The sequence below is a fragment of the Canis lupus genome, chromosome 14, assembly GCF_003254725.2.
Source record: "Canis lupus dingo isolate Sandy chromosome 14, ASM325472v2, whole genome shotgun sequence".
NCBI lineage: Eukaryota > Metazoa > Chordata > Mammalia > Carnivora > Canidae > Canis > Canis lupus.
The window spans coordinates 30460517-30488355 of record NC_064256.1 but is presented as its reverse complement, the minus strand read 5'-3'; the positions used below and the strand labels follow the sequence as shown (position 1 = coordinate 30488355).

General features: G+C 35.9%; 1 long non-coding RNA gene across 1 annotated transcript; it reads left to right on the top strand.

Annotated features, from left to right (window-relative positions):
* Nucleotides 1-3808: 3808 nt before the first annotated feature.
* On the top strand, nt 3809-23712 carry LOC112670507 (uncharacterized). The gene is made up of 3 exons (XR_007402027.1): nt 3809-3959; nt 7829-10039; nt 15293-23712. It is a non-coding gene; the product is annotated as an uncharacterized LOC112670507 (long non-coding RNA).
* Nucleotides 23713-27839: the final 4127 nt, after the last annotated feature.

Here is a 27839-nt window from a genome sequence, read left to right as displayed (position 1 = left end):
GAATAGCTAATATACCTAGGGAATTAAAGGTCCCTCAGGTGCTTCCTTTTTTAATTTCCACTTTTTCCACTCCTCTGCTAGTGAAGCTATTTAGAGAAGTCTCAGTGAATCACTGCTAACCATTTCCAGACTTCATTTATTGTAGCAATCCACAAAATTAAAACTCTCAAGCTCTTAATCAAGCTCTCAAACTCACATCAAAGAGTCAGGTCTTATCCATTTTGTGGCTATAGGAAAATTACTTTTCTACTTAACGCAAAAATTAAAATGAGTAAATTTTTTTTTTAATTTCTGAAGTAGTTGCCTGATAAAATAAGAATAGATCACAAGATAGAAAAAAATATTTATTATGGCTTTTTAAGAATTATGTTTCCTAAAATGTACATTAATATCTTCATGGTCAAATATTTATTTCAGTTCCCAAAATGAGGAATGTTAATGTATTAATCTGCATTGTAAAATATGACAAAGTTGGAGTAAGCTACCTAGAGACTTCTAAACTAAAGGTGTATCCACTGCATGGATAAGTTTTTGTATCAGTTAAGAATTGCATTTGGCTGCCAGTGACAGACTGCAATAGAGTAATTTAAATATATATCATTTTATTGTCAATCAATATAAAGTATGGAGACTGGCAGTTACTGATATCTGTTAGGTAACACGGAGTGTCAGGAAATCTTGGATGAATTTCTAAGCCATCCACTCCTGGTCCCCAAATGGCTGCTAGACCTCAAAACTTTACAACTAGGATTTGGAAAGAAAAGAAAGAAGAGGGAAGTGTAAAGGAGCACCTGCCAGCTTAATAAAACTTTTCCAAAAGTCTCATCCAATGCTTTATTACACCTTGCTTATGTGATCTATTTACACTTTATTGACCATCCTCTGAGCAAATGAGACTCAGAAATGTATTTTTAGTTGCGTCCATTGCCTACTCCTATCCTTTCATACAAATGACAGAGTAATAACATGGATACTATTATGCTGGTAGCAAAGAGTTACTGCTAGTTACATGTTACATTTCAGAGCCCTCTTAGACTCTTTTTCTGAGTTAATCATACAAAGCAAAAGAAAAGAGACAAAACTTCATCCATAGACTACCTTTGTTAAAGCAACCTGAGTTTCATCCCCCATTATTGATGGAGCAGAGCAGTAATTAGACTCAACTCTCCTTGGTGTCGGTGGTAGAGCAGTGTGGACAGGGTTGCACTGGGAAACTCTCGTAAAGGACAGACCCTTGGGATTCAACATTTGAAATTTTCATTGTGACCTTGAAGATCTATCACATATACTATGTCATATCAATTTTAGCCTCTTCACACCAAGGTATAAAGTTTTCTTACACCAAGAGGTACATTAGTTTTCTAGGCCTGCCATGACAAAGTGCCACATACTAGGTGACTTAACCAATATAAATGTATTTTCTCAAAGTTCTGGAGGCTAGAAATCCAAGATATTGACAGGTTGGTTGTGAGAGACAATTTGTTCCATGCCTCTCTTCTGGTAGTTTTCTGGCAATCTGGTTTTTCTTGGATTGTAGATGCATCACCTGGATCTCAGACTTTATCTCTACATGGTGTTCTGTGTTTATCTTCATGTCATATTTGTCTCTATCCAAATTTCCTCTTTTTATGAGGACATTGGGTTAAGGCCCTAATGACTTCTCCTTAACTTGACTACATCTGCAAAAACCCTATTTTCAAATAAGATTGCATTCTGAGGTACTAGAGATTGTGATATGAACATGTCTTTTGAAAGGACATAATTCAACCCATTACAGACTTATGCAAATTAATTAGAAAATGAACCCGTGGCATCCACATTAAGACATTTTTTCTCTTCCTCCATTTTATCAGGAAATTTTAGACTGTAGGAGTATTTAAGATTTTTTTTTTTTTTTTTTTTTTTTAGTTTATGGTACTTTTTTAAACTTTGGATTTATTTTTATTTATTTTAACTTAATTTTAATTCCACTACAATTAACATACAATGTTAAATTAGTTTCAGGTGTACAATATTCTATATATTCAACAATTCTATATATTAGTGCTCATCAAGAGAAATATACTCATGGTGCACCTGGGTGTCTCTGTTAGCTAAGTATCTGCCTTCGGCTCTGGTGATGATCTCAGGGTCCTAGGATCAAGCCCTGCTTCAGGTTCCCTGCTCAGTGGGGAGTCTGCTTGTCCCTTACCCTCTGCCCCTCCCCTGCTCTTGCTCTTTCCCTTTCTCTCCCTCTCAAATACATAAAATCTTTTTTTTTTTTTTTTTTTAAAGATAGGGGCTCCGGGTGGCTCAGCAGTTGAGCGTCTGCCTTTGGCCCAGGACGTGATCTCAGAGTTCTGGGATCGTGTCCCACATCAGGCTTCCTGCATGGAGCCTGCTTCTCCCTCTGCCTGTGTCTCTGCTTCTCTCTCATGTGTCTCTCATGAATAGATAAATAAAATCTTTAAAAATAAAATAAAATAAATATAATCTTAATAGAGGTATTTAAGAATTGCTAAGGCCCTACTCAAGACCCACTGAAACCAATACGCTAAATCAGTAATATAGTTTCAGGAAAAGAGACACCACCTAATTAACATAGTAGTTTCTTCATTTTGTCATAGTCTTAAGGAAAATGAAATTCTTATCCAGAGGGATGAATTGTGTCCACCAAAAAGATAGGTTCAAGTTCTAAACTCTGACACCTGTGATTATGAGCTTATTTGGAAATAGGGTCTTTGCAATATCATCAAGTTATGAGGGGAGTCATAATGGAGAGTGAATGCTCATCCAATGACTGATATCCTTATAAGAAGGGGGAAATTTGGGCAGCCCGGGTGGCTCAGTGGTTTAGTGCCACCTTCGGCCCAGGGCCTGATCCTGGAGACCTGGGATCGAGTCCCACCTCCGGCTTCCTGCATGGAGCCTACTTCTCCCTCTGCCTGTGTCTCTGCCTCTCTTTCTCTCTCTCTCTCTCTCTCTCTCTCTCTCTCATGAATAAATAAATAAAATATTTTTTAAAAAAAGAAGAGGGAAATTTGGATACAGAGACACACAGAGAGAAGACCATGTGAAGACAAGTAGAGATGGGAATGATGCATCTATGAACCAAAAATGCCAAGGATTGCCAGCAATCACCAGAAGCTACAAGAGAAGCATGGAACAGATTCTCCCTCAGAGAATCCAGACAGCTTGCCAAGCCTTTTGGATGTGATTTTGGACTTTTGGCTTTCAGAACTATGAAAGAATAAATTTGTTTCAAGCCACCCAGCTTGTGATAATTTGTTATGGCAGCCCTAGGAAATTAATATATCTAGCATATCCAATTTTGATAGCAAATGACCTGTCTAAAGATAAGTTCCAACTGCCACCCCTTATCCAATTTTACCCAATCTCTTCCTTCCTTAGTGAGTAAAATAAACTTCATTACAATATATCCTCAAAGTTGTTCATACTATTGCTTATTATCTACATGAACTTGTTTTCTTTGTTCACAAATTTATATGTATATATACTTATAAATATTATAAATATAAAATTCCAATCTATGAAAATTGAGTATTTTGGATTGAGATAATATATTTCATAATTTCCTTTTAAAATTAATGATTTTTGTTTATAGTTGATGGATTTTCATTCTAGGGCAAGGGTTTCAGGAGCAAAAGAAAATTAATAAATGAAACATAGTCTTTACTATGATTCTGATTGTCAGAGTGTAAGTAAAGAAAGTGTTTCCAGCAAGGATAAGTAAGTGGATATGTTGGTTTCCTGGGATATAATATACTAGTTCTCCCTTATCCACAGTTTTGTCTTCTGCATTTTCAGTTATCCAAGGTCAACTGCATTCCAGAAGTGCATGATTCTCCTCCTGAGCATACATAGCCTGACAAACATAACTTAGTGCTACGGTCACAGTGCCTGTTATTCACCTCACTTGTCTCATCACATAGGCATTTTCTTACATCATCACAAGAAGGGTAAGAACAGTACAAGATATTTGGAGATGGAGCCCATTTGCATAACTTTTATTAGAGTCTGTTGTTACAATTGTATTTTTTGTTGTTAATCTCTTACTCTGCCTAATTTACAAATTAAATTTATCATTGTATGTATGTCTAGAAAAAGGCAATATGTATGGGGTTTGATAGTGTCCATGGTTTCAGGTATCTGCTGGGAGTCTTGGGATGTATTCCCCATGGATAAGGGGTAGACACCTGTAATGTATTATTGGAAACAAGTATAGTTATGTAAAGAGGGATAGGAAGCATGTAAATTTTGGGGGGAAAGCAAAGAAGTGCAGAACAGGAAATGAGGGAAAAGTGAATTGTGGGAAAAAAGCTGTTGGGAACAGTAAAGGGAGAAATACTTGAGTGTATTTTTTTCCATCATTCTTGCTCTCTGATACTTTATTACTAGTCTTCACCTCTATTCATCAGATTTTTGTGGAATTTTTCAGATTAGTTCTTTAGACTTTCATTTTTAATTGATAATTTATCATTAAAATATAATTGTTATTCCCCAACTATCCTTCAAGTGTTTGTTCAAATATCATTTTGTCAGATGGTATGCTGACTACCCTGATTCTGTCACCAGACAGTTCTTGTACTTTGGAGCTTCCTGCTCCTGCTCCACCTGTTTGTCTTTTCATTGCACTTTTAGCAAGATTTGTAATTTACTTATTTATTATCTTTGTTTTAGCCTGCTTTTGCCATCCCCCAGATCATTAGTTTCTTGAACTCAGACACCCTAGTCACTGATAAATTCCATGAATCTAAGGCAGTCCCTGGCACACCATGGGTTCTCAGTAGTTGTTTATTTTTTTAAAGAATATTTTATTCAAAATTAATCATCTGTTGTGGCACTTTCAGGACTTCTTTTGTAATCATTCATCTTGTATTTTTATACACATTTGTGATAGTTGCATATTGGACAAGGAGTTTGGTGGCTTATATGTTCTCATTTTATTATTTGACCTGGAATTATGTACATTTAAAGGGGAGTTGTTGTTGCCTGACCTATTGTTTGCCTCCTGAAATAGGTCTATAACATAGTGTAGTAAGATGTAACACATCTCAATAAAACACATCTGCTTTACTGTTGTCTCCAACTCCTGGTCTCTTCAAACTTTTAAAACTGTCATAGATTACTGGAAACACGACTGCATTTGAAATTAGTTCAATAAAACAGTAGTTGCAGATGCTCCATTAAGGGTTTAAAAACAAAATTGTCAGCCAAAGAAAATGGCTTGTAAATGTCTGGCCATCACTCCAGTGCTGCAGAAGTAAGTTTTCTGGCAATGAGGGAAGTGGGGCTCCCTGCTTGCTGACACATAAATGACTAAATTGGAGAGATTTCTTAGTCTGTCTGCTAACCAGTGGTGTGGATATGTAACTGGATGCTGGCATCACAGTGCAGTTGTAGGTAAAAATCCAGAAGGTGATGAAAGACAATCTACGGTAATAGAATTGGAAGAACTCGGGGGATTGGATTAACCAGGTACAGTCTTGCTGCTCACTCTTTCTCAGTTGTATAAGCGTTTTTCTACAATCTAGAAACTATAGGGCGATGCTTTCCAATTTAATTGATGGCTTAGTCTGGTATAAGTGATTCCACATGGTGGTTGACAAATGGCTCTTGGGTTAACCCCCTCCTCTTATTTAAGAAATAGACAAATAAATCCAGCACAACTTTCTCTTTTCTCACTAGAACTATCAGTTGTACATCAATTTACCTGTTTTAGATGAAATCTAAAATATTTCACAAACTGATAAGACCTCTTGTTCTTGGTTTTGAGGGAAACTGGAATATCATAAACAGAATTTTCTTATATTCTCAGTCATTGAGTTGATGGATGGTTGAAGGAAAAGCAGCATCCTGGGTTTTTCAGAGGCATGTCTATGCTTAGGTCAGATTATATGGTGACTTGCAGTGTTACTATACTAGTATCCCTTTACACAAGAAAAATTTCTTTTAAATAACAATATCAATTTGGGGTTGCTCAGGGATTTAATAGAAAGGTTAGGAATATGGCAGTTGTAATATATACTCAAAAGGTCAAAAATTCTCAGCTAGAGGCTAGTTCAATATGCTCATTCATCACATTCCATTTTTGCTCATGTGAAACAAAGACATAGAAGTAAATGTAAGTTAAAGCACTGAACTGCACAACCAGGCTTAAAAAAAAGTACCAAATCTCAATCTACTACTGTCAATTCACAGGATTAATCTTGACGTCTTTGTTCAATGGGTATTTATGATTGTGTTGTTCCCAAAATTCACAGGCAGAAATAAGCTGAATGACAAACGGTGTTGATATCCTTCGTGTATATGACACATTTCACCTAAAAATTGTCATGTACTACATTACCCAGTTAATAATTTTATATACAATCTTGATTAAAATATTTTGAACTTACCAAGAATTAGACAAAGACGACTTAGCAGTAAAAAAGTTAAAGATTTCTTTTACCTTTTGGGTAAGCTAAATTGGAGAGATGACTTTTACCATATTCTTAGGGTAATGCACAGGCTAGGATTATAGGCTGTGATCTTCAGATGAGGACAGCTGATGCTCATATGTAACACTGAAGCCAAGTGGTGAGATGATACAGTGCAACCAAGGTACTTCTATGAGTGAGTAGGTTTTAGACTTTGTGACTTGCTTTTTCAATGCTGGAGGAGACACCACACATTCTTGGAAGTTGAGTCCAAACCAGAACTCCACTAGATGTCCTGCCCTGCCTCAGTGTGGTCCTGGGTGACACTTTAGCTTGAAGAAATTCTGGGAAATTTGGTATGGCTACTTCCAGTTTAAGGGCTACTTCTGGGTGGTCCTTCCCAGTTAAAAGAGATTAATTCTGAGGTCATAATGAGAGATTCAGAGAAGTCCAAGAATCTGGGCCTGGACAGGATCCAGTATATTAAGAATGACGATTACTCCTGAGCATCTTGGTATATAATTTGGAAGGACTAGAGTAGTTCTATGATGTCTCTATGTTGGGATCACATCAAACATACATCAACAACTCTGCTCCCAACCTTAGCATGTTGCAAGGCCAAATTCAAGGCACCAAGGTTTCAGGCTGAGCAATAACTGTGTTGTGCCATAGCATGTGGTCAGAACTTTCTAGAAATTGCCTTATGGCTAGGACAACACAAAGAAATTTGCTTTAATATACTTAAGTCCAATGAATTCTCAAAATAATGTCAACTCTTAATTATATATACATTAATAAGAGGAATTGAGGAGTGGATAATATAAAAATTATTTTTATTTTACTATAGAAAATACTATAGCGCAGTGGAAAGGGCATGTGCTTTGGAGATAGCCGACCCTGGCTTTTATTGCTCACTCTGCCATATCAGTCTCTGACAGAAACTGGCTGATACTTGAGACATTATCATCCCAAGAGATAGTATATACAGAAAATGTCAAGAAATACTCAAAAAGTGTTCAGACATATTTGTATGTATTGATCTTTTGAGAAAAGTAACAATATTTCAAAGGTAAAAGAGTATAATAGAAAAACTATGGGGTTTGGGGTCAGGAAGTTTTGGGTTGACCCAGAGTGACTAAGAATAATTTTTTACCTGCAACCTGAAACAGGGGTCTTCACGTATAAATGAGATCAATATTAGGTACCTTGTGTAATAGTTACAAGGACTAGATGTTAAGTACCTAGCAGGATATCTGACACATTTTAGGTGTTAAATCAGTGGTAGCTTATATTTCTTTCATTTTCCACTTTATAGCCTTACATAGCTACTTGGGGCCTCTGCTGACAATAAAATATTGAGCATATGAAGTGTGGTATTCACCATTTTGACAATTTTTTTTTTTTTTTAGCATCAAGAAAGCAAATGGAAGCTTTGTATTTTGGGCATGGAATCCACAACATACATGTTCAAGGCAAGAATCAGGAAACAGAAGATCCTAAGAAGCTCCCCTATCTCTTGTGACACAGTCAATATAGAATGCAGTGGAAGTTCTTGGTTCTTACAACTCCTGTGGACTGAGTCCTCAGAAGAGGTCTGAGAGTAGGCAATCTTTTTGCTGGTACCTTGATAAGAATTTGATCATCTTCCAGCTGCCTCTTTCCTGATCCAAGAGCCCAAACCAATAAGCTTTTCACTATTCAGGAGCTCGACACCATGGGAAGTAACTCCCAAGGTTGTACCTGAGTTTCAGTTAGCAGCACAAGTGATAATACGGCCTCAGGGGACAAGCAGGCAAAGAGTAGAGCTTCTGGAGAAGAAGGAACTGTTTAAATTAACACAATGAGAATAATAAGGACATCTCAAGACATTCACAATGCAGTGTCTGTGTGCACATATACATACTTTTGCTTTGGTTTAGTTTGGTTTGTTTTTTTTACATACTTTTTTCCCTTGAATTACAACATGATTTTAAATTAAAAATCAAGTGAAGTGAGGGCAAGTATTAAGTTTTATTAAGATATGAAAATCAAGTAGAAGAAACATCTTAAAGCATAGAACAAACCTAAGTAGATGAAAACATGAAAAAAAAATAAAAGACTTCAGGGGAAATGGGGGCAATCAATGATTAAGGGTTTTCCTAGGAAAACTAGATGACATCTTGTTTCCACATCTCAGTAGAAAAATCTGTGCTTGGGCTGTGTGTATAATTCCAGACTCATATCCTTCATTTGACAGTAATTCTTCATTTGACTGACACTCAACTTGAATGGGTAGCAATCATTCCAAACGTTAACAGGTCCCAAACTGAACTTCTGATCCTCCCCTCGCCCAATTTTACTTGTGTAGCCTTCTACACGTTTGTTAATGGAAACTCCATGCATCAAGTTGCTCAAATGAAAAATCTTTGGTTGCCTTTGACTCCTCTATTTTTTTCACACCTAATATCCACTTGATCAACACATTTTGTCAGCTGTATCTATGATACATTTATTCATACCTAAGAAATCTACTGGTGGCATTGTGATGAGAATCATCATCTGTTGCTCAGACTATTTCATTAGTCTACCAACAAATCTCTTTCCCTCTTTCTAACACCCAGAGCAATCCTCTTAAAAAATAAATTAGATTGTGTCACTCTACCAACAAACCCGTCAACAGCGCCCCACCTCACAAAGAACCAAAGTGCTGGCTATGACCTATAGGTTTCTGCCTATCCCCACCTTCTTACCCTGCCTGTAACTTAGTGGCCACACCTTATTAACACTCTTTAGTCACTCTGTTTTAACCTCATTGGTCTTCTTGTTTCTTAAACATGTCAGGTTTTCTCCCTCCTGGAACTTTCTTCCATTGGATATCAACATGTTTTGCACCCTTCCCTCCATTAGCCTATTTAAAATTGCAGACCTCCTTTGCTTTGTGTGTCTCCATAACAATTATCAGAATCTAACATAATATCTATTTTACATATTTACCTTGCTTGCTTCATATCTATCATTCCTACCTTACTCCCGAAAGTAAAACTTCATTATTACAGGAATTTATTGTCTGATTTGTTCACTGTTTCAGCCTCATGAATGACAATAGAACCTATTTTGTCGTGTTGGTTGAAGTTTACTGATTGTGGTAGTAGTCAATGTCTGATAGATCATTTCTGCAGTGTTGTTCTGGAAGTTAGTCCTGCAGGTGCACTTGAAGGCTGCTCTGCTGCCGTGTCAAATTTGGAAAGTGCTAACAGTTGTCCTCACTCTTTTTACTAAATCCATTTTCTTTTTTTTTTTTAAGATTTTATTTATTTATTCATGAGACACACACACAAACACACACACACACACACAGAGAGAGAGAGAGAGAGAGAGAGAGAGAAAGAGAAGCAGAGACACAGGCAGAAGGAGAAGCAGGCTCCATGCAGGAAGCCAGATTTGAGACTTGATTCTGGGTCTCCAGGATCAGGCCCTGGACCAAAGGTGGTGCTAAACCGCTGAGCCACCCAGGCTGCCCCTAAATCCATTTTCTATTCCTTCTTTCCTCTTTTACCCACAGAAGGCCCTAATTGGGGGATTGAGTTTTGATCACTGAATGGGAACAGATCTTCTGATTGAGTTCCATTTGGAGACTCAAGGTAATAGGAGACTTTCTTATTATTCATAAGAGACCAGTGTTTTACAAAAACAAACTAGAAGTATCACGTAAAAAACTTGCTATAAAATTGTAATTATTTGGACTTTAGAGATCATCTTTTTGATAACTATTGAACCATCCTGAAAGTCAAGTGAGATTTGAGAAGCAAGTCTGATTAAGACAAAAGAAAGGAGCAAAATACGCCAGAATGGTAATGAAATATGAAACATCACTGGAGGTGTGATTAAAATAGTAATAAAATAATAAAGCATTTCTACAGACAATTTTGTGGCAGCAAATCTCAAAACCTTAGAGACAACAAAGATGCCTCTGTAACATAATTTAAATTTCTAAAATGATCTCAAGGGAAAGTAAAAAACTTAAGCCAATAATCATAAAAGTGATTGAAGAATTTAAAGCTTTGCCATTAATAAAAGCTCCTGACACCACAGATTTTCACAATGAGTCTACCAAATCCTTGAAAAAAAAAAAGATAATCCCCATGTTACTTAACCTAGTATAATCCACTGAAAAAAATATTTAATATAAATCCTCATGAAGTTAGCATAAAAAACAAAACTTGTAGCTTATCTTATATATAAAATGCAAAAATCTTTATGAGATGTTCTTAATATCTAGAAACCTTCCAGTATGTCAGTCTATAAAAAAAATCACAGCCTTGGGATAATATCAATACATCCTGAAAAATGTATATAAATTAAGTAGGAATAAAAGTAAACTACAAAACATGACAGAATAATTTCTCTCAAACCAAGACTATCTTTCTAAATTATAAAACTCTCATTGCAATTAATATAAAAAATGAGATGGAAATTTCTACTGCTATCATTGTTTTCGAATAGTAAGTTAAAAAAATTGAAGTCTGTATAAATCATGGAAAATAGGATTCTTTTTTCTAATGACAATATTGTATGCTTAGAAATCTCAAGATCCTAATTAAAAGCAAAATCAAGGAAAAATTTGACTAAGAGAATTTGTTAAGATAGAAACAAGGTAAATATATAAAGATCAATAGCTCTTATCTATATTATCTGTAGGCAAATGACAATACAAATTGAATATTTACAATAAATAATATTCTTACAGATAATTTAAAGAGGAAAACATCAGGTCTATATAAAATTGTATATGAATCTTATCAAAGCACATAAAACAATATTTGAACAATGGAAAAATGTGATCTGAGTTGGAAGGAATTAATACAGTAAAAATGCCAAGTCTTTTAATTATTCTATAAATTTGAGCTACTTCTAAATAGAACTTCATCAAGGTTGATTTTAGAACTGAATACAATGACATAAAAGTTTGTTTGGAGGAATATATGTCTGCAAAAGGCCAAGAAAAGTTTCATATAGAAGAATGAGAATCTGGGAAACTTGCTTTACACATTATTAATGAGACTATAAAGTCACTATAATCAAATCAATATGATATTAGCCATATGGAGCCATAAAAATAGAGAATCTAGAAAATAGATATCTGTATATGAAAGTTTTATATATGGCACATTCAGTGGGAAAATACTTATTCTATAAATGGGGCTACCAATTAACTCTTTAACCCAGAAGGAAACTAAGTTGGGCCCATTCTCACTGTATGTGCCGATCAATACTATAGCCACTAGACACAAGTGCTATTTAAAATAGATTAATTAGGGATCCCTGGGTGGCGCAGCGGTTTGGCGCCTGCCTTTGGCCCGGGGCGCGATCCTGGAGACCCGGGATCGAATCCCACATCGGGCTCCCGATGCATGGAGCCTGCTTCTCCCTCTGCCTGTGTCTCTGCCTCTCTCTCTCTCTGTGACTATCATAAATAAATAAATAAATATTAAAAAAACAAAAAAATAAAAAAAAATAAAATAGATTAATTAAAGCTAAATTTAAAAATTGTGTTCCTCAGCTACATTAGTCATATTTTAAAGTGCAGCTAATGTCTACTTTATCGGGCACTGCGCATTACAGAAGATTTCCATCTTTGTAAAATGTTACATTGGACATCAATGATCTCCCCTTTCATTCTCTCCTTATGCATAAAATATTTACTATATAATATTTAAAATTTATAAATCTGAACTAAAATATGTATATAAAAATGTGAATATATAAAAATAATATATATATAATTAAATGTTACCAATTCATTTAAAGTTTAAACATGAAATACTTAGAAGAAAATCATCAAGGTACATACGCAGTATAGGGATTGAGGGGAAACTTGGTAACATGATCAGAAACCCAGAAATAAATCAAATAAAAATATATTTAACATAAAAATATAATTTTTGTAAATGCCTAGATACCAGTATTATTTGGGTTCTTGACTGAAAGTGACAGCATCTATTTTAGGTATATGTTATAGAAAAACAATTTGAAATCACCACTATACTACCAATGCTGCAGAGGCAGAAAAAAAATTTGGAAGAGAAAACATCTAAACCTCATTGAGAAAGTACTTTTGAGAGGATACCACTGCTATCTCCCTAGGACAGGAATACCACAGCTACTGTCTCACCTTGATCATTTCCAAGTTGAAGTTATATGCAGGTGAATCTGAAAGGAAGAGGCTGGGGCCTATTCTCTTGTCTTAGCTGCAAGGGAACATCTGAAGACATGTTTATACTTTCTAGTTTATAGGACAGGCAGCCTCATAAGTGAGAAATTCTCACATATAAAAAAGATGTACAGTATTTCCTGAAGGAACCACAAGTATGACAAGTGTCCACTACACCATCAGAAAGCGCACAAATGATAGAATGGTGGAGAGAGGATTACAACCTAGATAAAGATTAATGTTTAATGTTTCTATGGTATAGAAAAGTCCCTACAAATTGTAAAGAAAAAGACAAACTACCTGATTAAAAAAACACATCAAGGATATATATGAAGAGGGAATTCACATAAGAGTAAATTCAAATTTCCTATACTTAAAATAACAATGAAATAGCACTTTACTGATCAGACAGGCAAAGTTTAATAGTTTTAATAAACCTGCTGGTGGGTTGTGAAGGAAATGGTATTTTCTTTGTTGCTAGAATATATGTTATTCTCACCTTTTCAGAAAGCAATTTAACAATGTCTGTAAAATTTAAAATAACCATAGTTTTAGAAGCAACCCCATTCCTAAAAAGTAAAAGCACCTCCATATAAAGATATATATACAACTATGCCTATTGTCCTTTTTTTTGTGGAGGCAAAAGATTGAAAGTGTGAATGGACTTTAGCTGAAAAAAATACATGCTACATTCACACTATGAGCTACTAAAAAAAGCAATTACAAGGAATGAGAAGAATCTATGTTATTTCTATTGGAACTATTTTGACAATGAGCTGTCAAGTGGGAAGAGTAAGATGCAGAGAACCAAATAGAATGGCATACAAAACACATTGAGAAACGAAAGACATTGAGTTTTTAGCAAGAATCACAATGGGTTGTGGACGTGAAAGAGGGTAAATTGATGCAGGTGGAGAAAGGGAACAGAGAAGTAGGGAAACAAACAGTAAAACAAAACAAGAATTGCAAGTTAAAAACATATCCCAAAATCATGGAAAACTGCTTGAGTTTTATGTATATCTGTTTCAAGAAAATTATAAAAGGGTTTAGGTTTCTAAACTTTAGACATGTCTAAAATGTATTGTTAGGTGAAATTATTTTATACTATTACAAAGTAATATGTAAAGTGTTATTCCATTAAAAAACAAGTAAACAAATGTGTGTGTGTGTGTGTGTGTGTGTGTGTGTGTGTGTATGTGCACATACCAGCACAGCCACGGGACTAACCTATTGATAGTGGTTTCCTCAGAAAGGGTAGAATTGAAGAGCAAAGAGTTTTTAGACTTAGTATAGTAATCTTAATTTTGAAATTCAAAAAAATTTCTTTTTTAAATTAAAAATATATGTTAACATCCTGGATTGTATTATAAAGGGAATAAACTCTATTTGATTCAGAGAATAATTGGAAAACATCAAGTAAGAGAAGTGCTTTGGGATAGCCTCTCTGAGGAGAGTGTCTAAGTGTCTAAGCCGAGATGTGAAGGATAACAATAAGCTTTATTGTGGAGAGCTGGACAAAGAATGTTTTTAGCTGAGTCCACGGGTCTGATAGTTCATTTGAAGGGCAGAAAGGAAGCTAGGGTGTCTGCTGGTTTGGGAGCAAGTGGGTGGGTTGTGTGAGTTAAGGCTAGAGAGGCAGGGCCTTGTAGACCACTGCTAATAAAAGTTTGGGTCATAGACCACTTCCGGTCAGCAAATAAGACAAGCAAGTACTTAAATGTAAAACCTTTGTAGCAACTTCACATTGCTAAGGCTCCAGCATATGATTATCTCAATTCAGGTATTTTCTGACTTGCTAGGAGTATTTCATGCTGCAAATAGGTTCTGGTCATGTGCAGTGGAACCGCATGTCAGTCCATGACACATTAGAAAAAAGCAAAAACAAAACTCAATCCTCTCTGCAGACAGGTAGAGAAGCATCGTTGTAAACCCCAGAGAGATGTTTTGCTGCTGTTCTTTTTTTTTTTTTTTAAGATTTATTTATTTATGATAGACATAGATAGAGAGAGAGAGGCAGAGACACAGGCAGAGGGAGAAGCAGGCTCCATGCTGGGAGCCCGATGCGGGACTCGATCCCAGGACTCCAGGATCGCGCCCTGGGCCAAAGGCAGGCACCGAACCACTGAGCCACCCAGGGATCCCCTTTGCTGCTATTCTTAAAGTAGTGGGAGACCACTGAAATTTTTTAAATGGAATGAGCCTTTAGGGGTCCCTGGGTGACTCAGTCAGTTAAGCAGTCAAGTCTTAATTTCAGCTCACCTCATGATCTTGGAGTTCTGGGATGGAGCCCTTTGTCTGGTTCCATGCTCAGCAGAAAGTCTGGTTGAGGATTCTCTTTCTCCCTATGCCCCTCCTTCACTCATGGGCATGCACGCGTGCTCTCTCTCTTTCTCTGTCTCAAAAAAAGATATAAATCTTTAAAAAAAAAAAAAAGAAATGAGCCTTTATATATGTTTTACCAAAAAAAAAAATCATTAGTTTAAAGTTATCCCAGCATTCATTGTGCAGAATGGAAAAGATCAATGGTTAAAAAGAGGAGGGTAGCTAGGAGACTAGTGCAGGTGGTGGTGCAGGTAGGAGATGCTGCTGCCAAGACTGGACAGTGGCAACTGTACAGGGGAATGGCAGAAGGAGAGTCATGAGGAAGCATAAATAACTTCTGATTTCTTTTCTTCTGCCTTAGGAACTGGCACCTTATGACAACATCTATGGTGATAAGGATAATAAGAGAAGAATTTGAAGATAAAAATCAAGAGTTTCATTTCAAATAGATTTAACATTGAAGTGTATATTACAAACCAAGTGAAGATACAGCTCTGGACTTAAATGGCATGGCTTAGAGTTTTATAGCATATAGATAGAGGGTCAACAACCATCCTGGTTTGCCCTGGACTGTCTCCATTGTAATGTTCAAAATCTCAAGTCCTGGGAATCCTTTTAGTGCTTGGCAGACTTGGGGCAGTGGTTCACCCTGTGTACATGATATTTATACTGTGGAATTGGATAAGAGCAACCAAGGAGATCACACCCAATGTTTGAATCAGGCATATATTAAGAGGGGAGAGAATCTTAAAAGGTTATAACCAGTGACGTAGATAAGTGGAAGATAGCAAAGTGTCAAATATCTGGTACTAAGGGAAGAGAGGATGTCAATGAAAGAATGCTGGTGGAGGGTCAATTAAGAAGAAGACAGAGTAGAATATTTGGCAAGATGGTGGTCACAAGTGACCTTAACACGAAAAGACTTGAGAATGATGGGGGAAAACCTATAGTGTAAGTTGAAGAAAGCAGAAGGGCAGAAAACATGATTAGCAGGTGCTAAAAGAATGATCCCTGCCACTCTGCGCCGAAGAATAGACAAATGGTTAGTGCTTAAAAGAGACTGGAGAGAGTATAAAGGGTTGTTTATGATTCAGTGTTAGGAAGTGAAACTACTACAGGGGTGTAGGAGGTTTGGGAGCATTGGATATCCATAAGAAAATTTTAGTATATATTTTAAAGTTTTCTTCTTTCTAGTTGGTGATCTTCTACAATTATACTCAGCTTCTCAGAAGCAGGCATGAAACATGTTTTAAAATGGATTCAACTAGTGTATGCATTTTTTCAGTGGAGGATGCTAGAGAAAACAAAGAGAGGCAAGCAATAATTAAAAGGGGATAATTTCAGTTAGAAAACATGGACTCTAGGCCAGGTGAAAGAGGGAACAGGACACAGAAATAGAGAGTGAAAAGCAGAATCAGTGTTTTAGATGTTTTGCTGAATTTGAAGGATGTAGGCTGAAAGAACAGCAGGTGGCAACCAGAGAAAAGAGTGTTTGACTTTAAGATCTCATTTATGATGAGTTGCTGCTGGTGCAGTATGGGCATCACTGTTTGGGAAGGGGTGGAAGAGCAGGTGATTAAAGATTTAGATTTAATTATAAATCTGAAATGCCCTCTTGCAGGGGAGGCCTAGATTGCTTCGCTTTTTCTTTAAGGAGGTGTTGTTGCACTTAAACATTCCAACCCTTAAAGCTCAAATGGCACAAGCAATTTTCACTTTTGAAATTAAATTTTTTATACTGTAAGTGCATGGCGAAAGGCTATGTAACAATCTTGCATTTTAAGACAAATATTCTTTTATTTCTGTTAAACTGAATATACAATTGTTCCCTAGGCTACCAACTTTTGCTTACAACTACAATTCAATTTCACATTAACAAAAACACAGATGGTGAAAAGACAACTTTGTGAAGATCTAATTACAATAATAAATAAAAGAATTTATACATGGAGGAGGGGAAGGATCTGCAGGAAGGGAAAGGATCTGCAGGAAGGGGAAGGAGGAGGGGAAGGATCTGCAGGAAGATGAAATGGTTCGTCTACATGAATCCTGAAGTCACTGAGAATGACGCATGAATAGGAATGAAGAGAAAGAGAATGAGCCCAAAGCAAATTTGAAGGAGTGACTCAGTCAGTACATGGGAATAGAAGAGTGGGTGATTTAGTCTGATGGTGCAAGCTTCAAACAGGAGGGACGGATTCACACCCAACTGCTTCCCATCTGGTCCTATGGTCTATGGGGTATGACAGAAAAAAATCCTTTGCTTCATACTGTTGCAAGGAAAATGGTGTCCTCGGGACTTAAGAAGTCAAAGATAATATTCAGAGAAGAGTTTGAAGTGAAAAGGGAATCCCAGGATGACATACTGACTGCATCATCTGTAGGACCCAGTGCAAAATGGAAATGTAGGAAATCATGTCCAAAAATCCGTTTGAACGTCAAGATGGTGACAGATGAACATTACATCAAATGTGGGCCCTCATAAATGTGGGGTCCTGAAGGACTGAACAGGTCACATGCCTGTGAAGCAGCTGCTACCTCTTTCGGGGTTTCATGTGGCTAGGAAAAAGATTTGGAAAGGCGGGTAGCATTTGGTCAGATTAGGAGATATACTGTATTTCTCTGTTTGGAAATGCTATGTGCATAAATGCTTAAACACTATTATCATTTAATCCTTCTAATAGATGAGGTAAGTACTATTTCCTCATTTTACAGATAAGGAACATGAAGCACTAGAAATTTAAGTGATTTGCCCAAGGTTGCCAGTAAGTGGTTGCTAGTAAGTGACAGCCGGTTCTAGAACTGTGTTCCTAACTAGCAGCCTCTGGAGCCTGTCAGCAGTCCGAGAAATAATAGATGGTTTGGGAGACTCAGACTTTGGGTTGACCAAAGTGAATAGGAGTGCAAAATGTGATAGTATTAGTCCTCATTAAGTCCTTAGAGAAAGAGAAGAATCAGCTGGAAAGTACAGTTTTTTGTTTCATTTTTCTTTCAACTATATTGAGGTACAAATGACATGTAAATTTCAAGATATTAGAGTATACATTGTGATGGTTTGACACACATTGTGAAAGGTCCCCACCCCGCCCCCATCTGTTTTGTTAACACATCCATCACTTCATATATTTTTTTTTTTGTTTGGTTGTTTTCTGGTGAGAACATTTAAGTTCTGCTCACTTAGCAAAATTTCATTTACAATACAGTGTTATTAGCTGTAATCACCATATTTTACATTTGATCCTCAGACCTCATGGGTCCAAAGAAAATGAAAATAGGTATCAAAGAGGTCTCTGAAAAAAGAGATATGTTCTTTGCATCATTATTTACAATAGCCAAGATATGGAAATAAGCGTCCATCCATCAACAGATGAAGACGTGATATAGATTTTTTAAATAGATATACAATAGAATATTATTCAGCTATGGGGAAGAAGAAAATCCTGCCATTTGTGGCAACATGAATAGGCCTTGAAGCATTATGTGAAGAGAAATAATCCATACAGAGAAAGATAAATACTGCTAGATATCACGTATACATGGAATCTTAAAAGAAAAAAAAGTCAAAATCATAGAAACAAAAAGTAGAAAAATGATATCCAAAGGCTGGAGGGTGGGGGAAATAGGGAGAGATTGGTAAGAGGGTATATAAATTGTCAACTACAAGGTGAATAAGATCCAAGAAGCTAATGTGAAACATGGTGACTGTAACTAGTAACACTGCAAGATAGTTTTTAATACTTAACATGTGAGTTATTCACAGTTATCTCTCATGTTCTACTTTCTAAAGAAGAAAGATACTTTCTTGGAAATGCACATTTCAAACAAAGTTTTATAAGCAGAAATAATTTGATTAAATTATTGCTAAAAGTTTGAGAAACAAAACTGGATAAATGAAACCATTATTGACAGAAGTGCCACAAAAGGAAAAAAAAAAGTCCTCCCATGTGAATGAATTTTTATACTTTGAAAAAATATTTATATCCCTTGGGAAAAGTTGTGATCTAATGTCTTAGCACTTTGATTTGCTTTGGGTCTTTACTTAAGAACCCAATAATCCTACCCTGTACTACTTAGTTTGGATGCAGAATTATTTTATTTATGACTAAATCTTAGTTTATTCTTTGTCTCCCGACTATTTGACACTGCTATGTGTGTGAGGGATTGGGGGAAGAAAAGATGCAATTAATTTCAGTCCAACTGATTATTTACCAATGCTTTTTGAAAAAAAAGACACAGCTGGTTGCATGATTTATTGGCTTATGTAATCTATGTCCTTATTGAAATATGAATTGATTAATGTTCTCTGTCAAACTTTATTTTTGTTTTAATAGGCCAATTATAAATACAAGTTTTGGTCAGTTTGGTATAATCCAAGGTAGAAAACAAAGAACAGCTAAGGAGTGGGCCTTCTAATGTTTTTAGGGCATTCCCTGAAGTCTACCACTTTTTTTTTCCAGCTCTGCATTTGAGATGAATGGATCTGTTTGCACAGTTGTATATGTGACACCCGGTAATGGCACAGATAGGTTAAAAATGAAAGAAATACACTCAGTCTCTTCCATTTTCAACATTAATGAAACAGAGGGCAGCCCCAGTGGCTCAGCGGATTAGCGCTGCCTTCAGCTCAGGGCACGATCCTGGAGACCCAGGATTGAGTCCCACGTCGGGCTCCCTGCATGGTGACTGCTTCTCCCTCTGCCTGTGCCTCTGCCTCTCTCTCTCTGTCTCTAATGAATGGATAAAATCTTAAAAAAAAAAAAAAAGAAAAGAAAAGAAAAAGAAACAAAGAATCTTTGATTAATTATTAATTATAATTATGTTTTATGTTTTTTAGTTAATAAAGTTATAGATAAATTTTCAAAGAATTAGAATATATATAGTGTTACTATATGAACTATATCTGTCACTATTTTGATATCATCCTTATGGAATTTAAGTTTTATTTTAACATATCAAGTGTATTTTAGTTGTTTTTATGGACTCAATTGTGCTCCCTTCAAAATTCATATGTTGAAGCCCTAACCCCAATGTGACCATATAAGTAGATAGGGCCTTTAAAGAGGTTAACGGAGGTTAAGTGAGGTCACAAGGGTGAGGCCCTAATCCAATAGGACTGGTGTGCTTAGGAGAGGAGAAAGGGTACCGGGGCTGTCTGTGCACAGAGGAAAGGCCACGTGAGAACATGGTGAGAAGGCCAAGCAGAGTAGCACAGGAGAAGGCAGAGCAGAGAGGCCTCAGGAGAGGTGAGCTCTGCCAGCACCTTGATCTTGAACTTCCAGCCTTTAGAACTGTGAGAAAATTAGTGTGTGTTGTGTAAGCCTCCCAGTCTGTGGTATTTTGTTATGATAATCCTAAAGCAAACCAACACAGTTGGAAATGGTTTTATCTTTTAGCGTGAGAAATAATTTACATCCATCTTTTTTAGAACTGGCATACGTGACTTTGCATAAATGTCAAACGGAGACTTTAAAAAATTCTCTTGGGATGAAATCAGACATGATTTCCTTACTCTAAATTTAACATGTTACTTTACATTAAAGCAGAAGATTTTCACCTTTACAAATAGATTAATTTTAATCTTGTCACAAATGTTTATTATGTAATATTTAGAAAATGTAGAAGGATTAGAAAAAAGGTAAAAAGTAATTTCTTATCCTACTATGTAAAAATTATTACTAAAGATATTTTGATATAAGAATAAAAATATATCCAGTAAAAAAAAGTGTAGGGATTAACCATACACTCTAGATTGTTTCTTGAATTTAAGATTGAATGCAGGGATGCCCGGGTGGCTCAGTGGTTGAGCATCTGCCTTTGGCTCAGGGCATGATCCCGAGTCAGGGATGGAGTTCCGCATCAGGCTCTTTGCGGGGAGCCTGCTTCTCCCTCTGCCTGTATCTATGCCTCTCTCTCTCTCTCTCATTCTATGTCTCTCATGAATAAAGAAATAAAATCTTAAAAAAAAAATAAAATTGAATGCATAGATAAGTCTGTCATTAAGTATACTTCATATGTACACACACTTTTTAAAGCCATGGCATTGGTTTTACTGCATTAATAATTGTATTGCATTAACTTGTATATTTTTTGCAAATTTATTTGCATAAAATTTATTGCATTTTGCATAATTAATTTAATCTGTTCTTATTGGATAACCAGATTTTAAAATATTATTTATGTTAACTTTGACAAATATGATAAATTCACCATGACAGAATCTCAGATATTAACATATAAATGTTCTCAGCTGTCTCTCTTTCTCTAAAGCCTCTCTTCTACCTTCTAAAGGGGAAGGATATTTTACTGCTTAGGCAGTTGCAGACACTGATATTTGCTGTGTTGATCCAGGAAATCAATGAATTAGAGCACTGCATAGGTCTAGGAGGCTATATTAAGTCATGTGAAGAGGATGCATGCAAGAAAGGGAAAGAAAATTGAGCTGAAAAGATGGAGAAAAGAGGTGACAGGAGAGATGACCAGCCCTCAGGTGTAGAAAAAAGTTTTGGAGAGTCTTAATAGAGAATCAGAGATATTGGAAGCAGCTGTTGAATTGTGATGACTAAGATTTTAAGGAAGATAAATGAGAGTAGAGGATTTTTGGCATTTCTGCAGCATAGTGTGACTAGAATTACCCATTCAAAAGTCCTTTTGAGAAATAGTAAGCATTTCCCATATAGTACATTGTACTCCCGAAACTAATATGCATTGTGTGTCAACTGTATTTTAATAATAAGTATTTTTAAAAAGTCCTTTTGAGAAAGAGTATAAATTTAATTTTTAAGTAATTTTAAATATTTGTAGATTTTGAAAGTTTCTTTTTTAATTTAAAAAAATGCTAAAAACTACTTTATTTGCGATATAGTAGAGATGTATATATTTGCAGTCCAATTCTTGAATATACCATAATTTATTACTAACATGACTGATAAAAAGAACGTGCAGGGGTACCTGGGTGTCTTAGTCAGTTAATCGTCAGACTCTTGGTTTCTGCTCAGGTCATGATCTCAAGGTTGAGAAAGCAAGCCAGGTGTTGGGGTCTGTGCTCAGTACAGAGTCTCCTGTAGATTCTCGTTCACTCTCTGTCTCTGCCCCTCCTCCCTGCACTTGCTTTCTCTCTCTCTCTCAAATATAAATAAATCTTAAAAACATGTGCAAAATTTAAAAATTTTCATCTACATTTTCAAATTCCAACAAAGAAATTACCTTTTATCTCCACTAGCACTATTTAAAATGCTTGTTTCTTGTTTTCTTAGCACTTCTTCAACTTTGCCAATCTGATAGTCATATCAAATTACTTTAATTTGTATTTTTATTAAATGCGTATGGATATTTTCTCATATTATCTCTCTCACTCTCAATATTGTGAATGGTAGGGTTATAAAATTTCTTTTTATTAAAGATTGAATAATACCTTACATATATTTTCCAAGATTTATAAGATTTTTTTGAACAGTATTTTCACTTTTAAGTGAAATGCAAAGCTTATATGTTGCATAAAAAGTGTATTTCAGGTTATGGTGCAGATCTAACATTTTCTAAAATGACAAAAATGTATAGTTAGAACTCTCATGTAATATTTTTCTTGTAATTTTTCTAAATATATGTATTATTTCTCTCAGGAGGGCTGACTTTCAGATTCATTCTTATTAAGTGCAATCTTTGTAAAAAATAATCTTTTAGATTTTTCCTGACAGAATCTAAAATTCTATCTAGCTTCAGAGAAAATTTGTGATTAGAAATTAATTTATATTTTACTTTTTCTTATCTCGCCTATAATTTCAGAGTATATAATTCTCTACCTCCAATTTAGCCTTAAGCTTCCCCCTATGCTCTTGATCATATTACTTTTTCTGTGTTTCTTATTTCAAGTAATAAAATCTATCAATCAACAAACCACTCAAGACAAGAATTTGGGAATCATATTTGACACTAGCTTTATCTCTATCTTTTCCACATGAAATCCTAGTGATTTTATTTCTGAATATATTCAGTATATTTATTTTTCCTGTTCATGACAAATAGTGATTAGTACCTCTCCTTATTATCTCATCACGAGATTCTTTTTCATAAAATTTTTAAGTGTATCTTAATTATTTTATAGCTTCCAAACTCTATAATCTGTTATATAAAGCTGTCATTTATCAGTCTCAGACTACTCTTCCAGTTTCTTCTTCCGTCTCTCTATCCCCTGAATTTTGTGTTATGTGTACCCTAAAATTCAACATATTTTATATATCTGTTCTTTACAGAAGGTATTTCCTTGAAAGTAAAGTATATTTCATTCCTATTTTTTTATTTCTTTAACTTTGGTTTTATTTTAAGAAGTAGTATGTATATTTTTTTTTATCGTGCTTTTCCTTCTTATAATCTATCTATAGCATGATTAACTTCTTGGCTCATTTTCTACTTTTCCAGTGATTAGAAGTAACTGGAGATATGAGACTGTCTTATTTTTCTTTGTTTTCATAATATCTCTTCTAAAAGGAGATAGATATGCTCAATAAAATTTAAGCCACAGTTTTAAGAAATTTTTGCTGTTCTACTTTTTTATTACAATAAAGAACAGGAGGGGCACCTCAGTGGCTCAGTAGTTGAGTGTCTGCCTTTGGCTCAGGTTGTGATCCTGGGGTCTTGGGAGGGAGTCCCACAACAGGCTCTCCAAGTGGAGCCTGCTTCTCCCTCTGCCTATCTCTCTCTCTCTCTCTCCGTGTCTTTCATGAACAAATAAATAAATAAAATAAAATCTTAAAAAACAAATAAACAACAGGAAACTTAATTCCTAGCTCTCTCTCTCTCTCTCTCTCTCTCTCTATATATATATATATATATATATATATATATATTTTTTTTTTTTTTTGTCAGTGAAAAGAGATCTTTCTTGTAGATCTCATTGGTCAGGTACAAATCCACATTTAAATCCAGAATTTTTAAAAATTTTGATTTGAATTTTGTTACCTTTATTTATAAAAACCTATTTTATAGACTATGCCCTGCCTTCAAATAGCAGCACAGCATTATCCAATAGGAGAAAAAAGAAGAGAGAGCTAAAATATGGAGAGAAAAAATAGGCCAATGGGGAGATAGACAATAGGCTTTGGAATTCACTGTTCTTGATCCAATATGTTAGAAGTTTACTGGCTCCATGTAGCAGAGTGCATTTACACTCTACCTCTGGATTTCACATAGCCCTTCCATGTTTTATCTTCTGGATAGAAGGAGACCCTTCTGAAAAACATCTTAAAGTAGAGCCATATCATGCGAGATGATGAGGTTCTAAACTAATTCAGTCTTCATTGACAATTCTAAACTAAACTGTCTTATACCTAAAACTCATAATTCTTTTTCACCTCATTATGTAAATGTATGTGCACATACATACTGCAATTCATTGTATTCTGCTTTTTAATTTATCTCATAATCTTGTTTTCCTGACTTAATTGTAAATTCCTGGAAGATAAAAGGTATAATTTATAACTATGTCTTTTTTTTTTAAATATCATGTGTGTCATACATTGATTATACTCTAGACATCTACTTGATAATTTTTATTTAAAATTTTTTTACTCAGCTTTCTTCTGCCTTAGAGTCTCTACCTCCATGGCCAACCAGTTGCAGGGCATCCAGCTGCCGCTGCAGGCTTGGAATCAGGCCGGGGAGGTGTTCAAGGCCCGCAAGCTAAAGAACTGGAGGCTGAAGCAGGTCAAAGAAGCAGCTCAGGGATAGCCCGGGTGGCTCAGCGGTTAAGCGCTGCCCTCGGTCCGGGGCGTGATCCTGGAGACCTGGGATCGAGTCCCACGTCGGGCTTCCTGCATGGAGCCTGCTTCTCCCTCTGCCTGTGTCTCTGCCTCTCTCTCTCTGTGTCTCTCATGAATAAATAAATAAAATATTAAAAAAAGAAGAAGAAGAAGAATCTCAGGCTGAAATTGAACAATACTGTTGGCAAAGAGAGAAGGAGTTCAAGGCCAAGGAAGATGGGCTCTGGGATCCCATGGCAGCTGTAGCACTAGAGGGGAGAAGGAGACCCAGGAGAAGATGACCATCCTCCAGATCTACTTCCAGCAGAACAGGGATGAAGTCCTGGATAACTTCTTGGTCTTTGTCTGTGACATCCGGGCAGAAATCCATGAAAACTACTGCATCAATGGATAGGAGAGGAAGAAGCAGCTCTGCAAGCAGATTGGGATTTTATATGCTTTTAAGGAATACGAAGCTTCAGCAAAACTTGAGTTACATCCTTGTGAAAAGGCATTAAATTATTTCTGTATATTATAGTGTAGGTCCCTTCACTTTTTGGAGAATAGCAAATCTAGCTTCTTTGTACAAACATAGAGCTTATCCAAAAATGTTCTCCTTTTACCTGATATTTCTTAAAAATTTAATGTGTATACGTTGTCTGTTTTCCTGTGCCTTTTAGCTCAAGCAACATATAGTTCGATACTTTTTCTTTCTTAGATATAATTAAAATAATTTCTTTGATTAAAGAAAGAAAGAGATCAGATATTTTTTTTCCCTAAAGCTTTCTTGAAGGTCAGAGGCTTTATCTATGAAAAAGTAATAAATAGTTATTTGAAATTTGTATGAAGCAGCAGCTGGCCTTAAAATGGTCCTTTTTGGCTAAGGGGTAGAACAACGAATATTAGCATAATTGTTTGGGCTGCTTTTAGTTTCTCTTAATCAAAATTATTAGATGATAGAATTCAAGAACTTCTTACATGTTATTACTTGGTGTACTGAAAATCATTTAAAAGTAAAGACTTTGTCATGCATTCCTCCCCTCCTCTCGGTTCAACATTTTTGATGATGCACAGTACACTTTGACCCAGATGTTCTGCAGAATTTCACTTGGAAATTAAATTAGCACATGTATCACTACACATTTGCATGCATACTCAGAAAAATATTTTTCGTATTTATCTTAGCAAGAAGATGATCACTTGTGATATCGCCCAACATCCGGTTGGAAAAACAGCATCAGACTAGTAAGTCCACACTTTGCCTCTTCTCTAAAGCACCCTGGACTGGTGCAGCTTTGGGCAAGTTATCAAGCATATTTCCTCCTTGGTGGGCTAAATGATATATGTAATACCTATAGGGACTTCACACTAGCTCTTTAAGAGCTAACTGCTCTGTGACTCTCTGTTAGCTGAAAGTCTTTGGCTGCAAAATAATTTCTAATAGATATAAAGAGTTGAAAGAGAACATTAATGGGATTTCCTTGCTTGTTCTGATATAGTATGAGAGCATTAGATGCCCTTTAAAAAAATCACATTTATGAGACTCACGATGGGTTGCTTGTAGACCATGTCTGTCTCTAGTTACTATTCCTTTTTATAGTGCGATTTCTCATAAGAGTTTTCTATATGAGCTTTTCCAGTTTTTACTGTTCAAACACTCCAGTCAAGCTTGCCACTCCACTGAAACCACATGTCAAGGTCAGCATTGATGACCAGATTGAGAGGTCCAGTCTTCTTCCTACTTGACTTTCAGTCCTGTTGGACAGGGTTGACTAGTTCTTCTTGAACCGCTTTTCTTGGCTTTGTTCTGCAGGGATGTGCTACCTTGCTCCTCTGTCTCTTGCTTTAGTTCTAACTCTTTTTCCCAGGGACTTGTTCTTAGACGTCTCTACACTCATTCCCCTGTTGAAACCCACCTTCTTTTCATGGCTTTAAGTATCATCTGTGCTGAAGATCCAAACTTATATCCAGCTTCTTTCTCCTGAACTCTAGAATTGTCAATTGTTTATTTGCTATTTTGATTTGGATATCTAATAAACATCTCCATCTTAAATTTTTTTTTCTCAATGAACATTAAGAAGTCAATAAGTCATCATCGTACTGGTGATATACATATCTAACCAAGTTGGTAAAACTGCTAGAAAGAGCTCATGATAGTTTTTCTCTCACATGTGTAATTCATGGCACCATAGGGCTAGAGGATGAGTGGGAGGAAAAGAGAGAGAGAAAAAAAAAGCACATCTTTCTTCTCTTACATTTGGGAGATTATATGCTTCTGAACCTCAGCTTCCTTGCATGCAGGGACTGTGACTGAATATTTTATACCTAGTGCCTGGTGCACAGTAAATGCTTAAGACACATTTGAATGAGTTAATGAAGGGAGAAAAATCTAGGTCACTGACTGTTAAGGAACATCCCAACAGTTTAGAATCTGGAGTAGGAATTCAATCAATCAACACAGGCACGGACAAACCAAGTTTGAGATAAGTTAGAAACAGAAACAACTCCCCTTTCAATGGAGTCAGTTTTGGTTAGATCTGAGGAAGTTTTCGATCACATCTGCTACTTGATTTTGGGTCTTGACAAAGTGACAAAGGAGGGGTATTCAATGATACAATAGGGAAAAGTAACTCTTCACTATTTCTTTTTGGTATAGTTGCTTATTTCCTTATCTTCTTGCTGCTTATAAATATCTCCTAGCAAGAAGGAGCATAATCAGCATAATCTTCCAGTGTCATAACTGGACGTAGGGTTGACCACTATAATACCAAGGGAAATTATTTACAGGGCGTTATCAAAGCAGTCTGTGAGATGAACCCAACCTGGCAGCTTTGGCTGTTGTAGAGTTGTGGTATGATATATTTGCACATACATAACCATTGAGCTGAGCCTCTTGGCTGAGAGAAACTGAGCCAACAGTATAGTGTTTAAGTTGAGGCACGTGGTGAAAAGATACCCATTGCTAACATTAATACTGTACCAAAATCAGGAATTTGTTTGAATTATTGGATATGACATTCATTTTCTTACTGCTGAGTGATGGAAGGTGCAAAGAAATACTTTCTTGAACTGAGCCTATCACTTTGAAATTTAGCCCCATACATCCAGAGCAGGAGGAGGGAAGGCTGAAATTTTACAAAGGATATTCCTTAAAATAAAGGAAATGTAATTTAT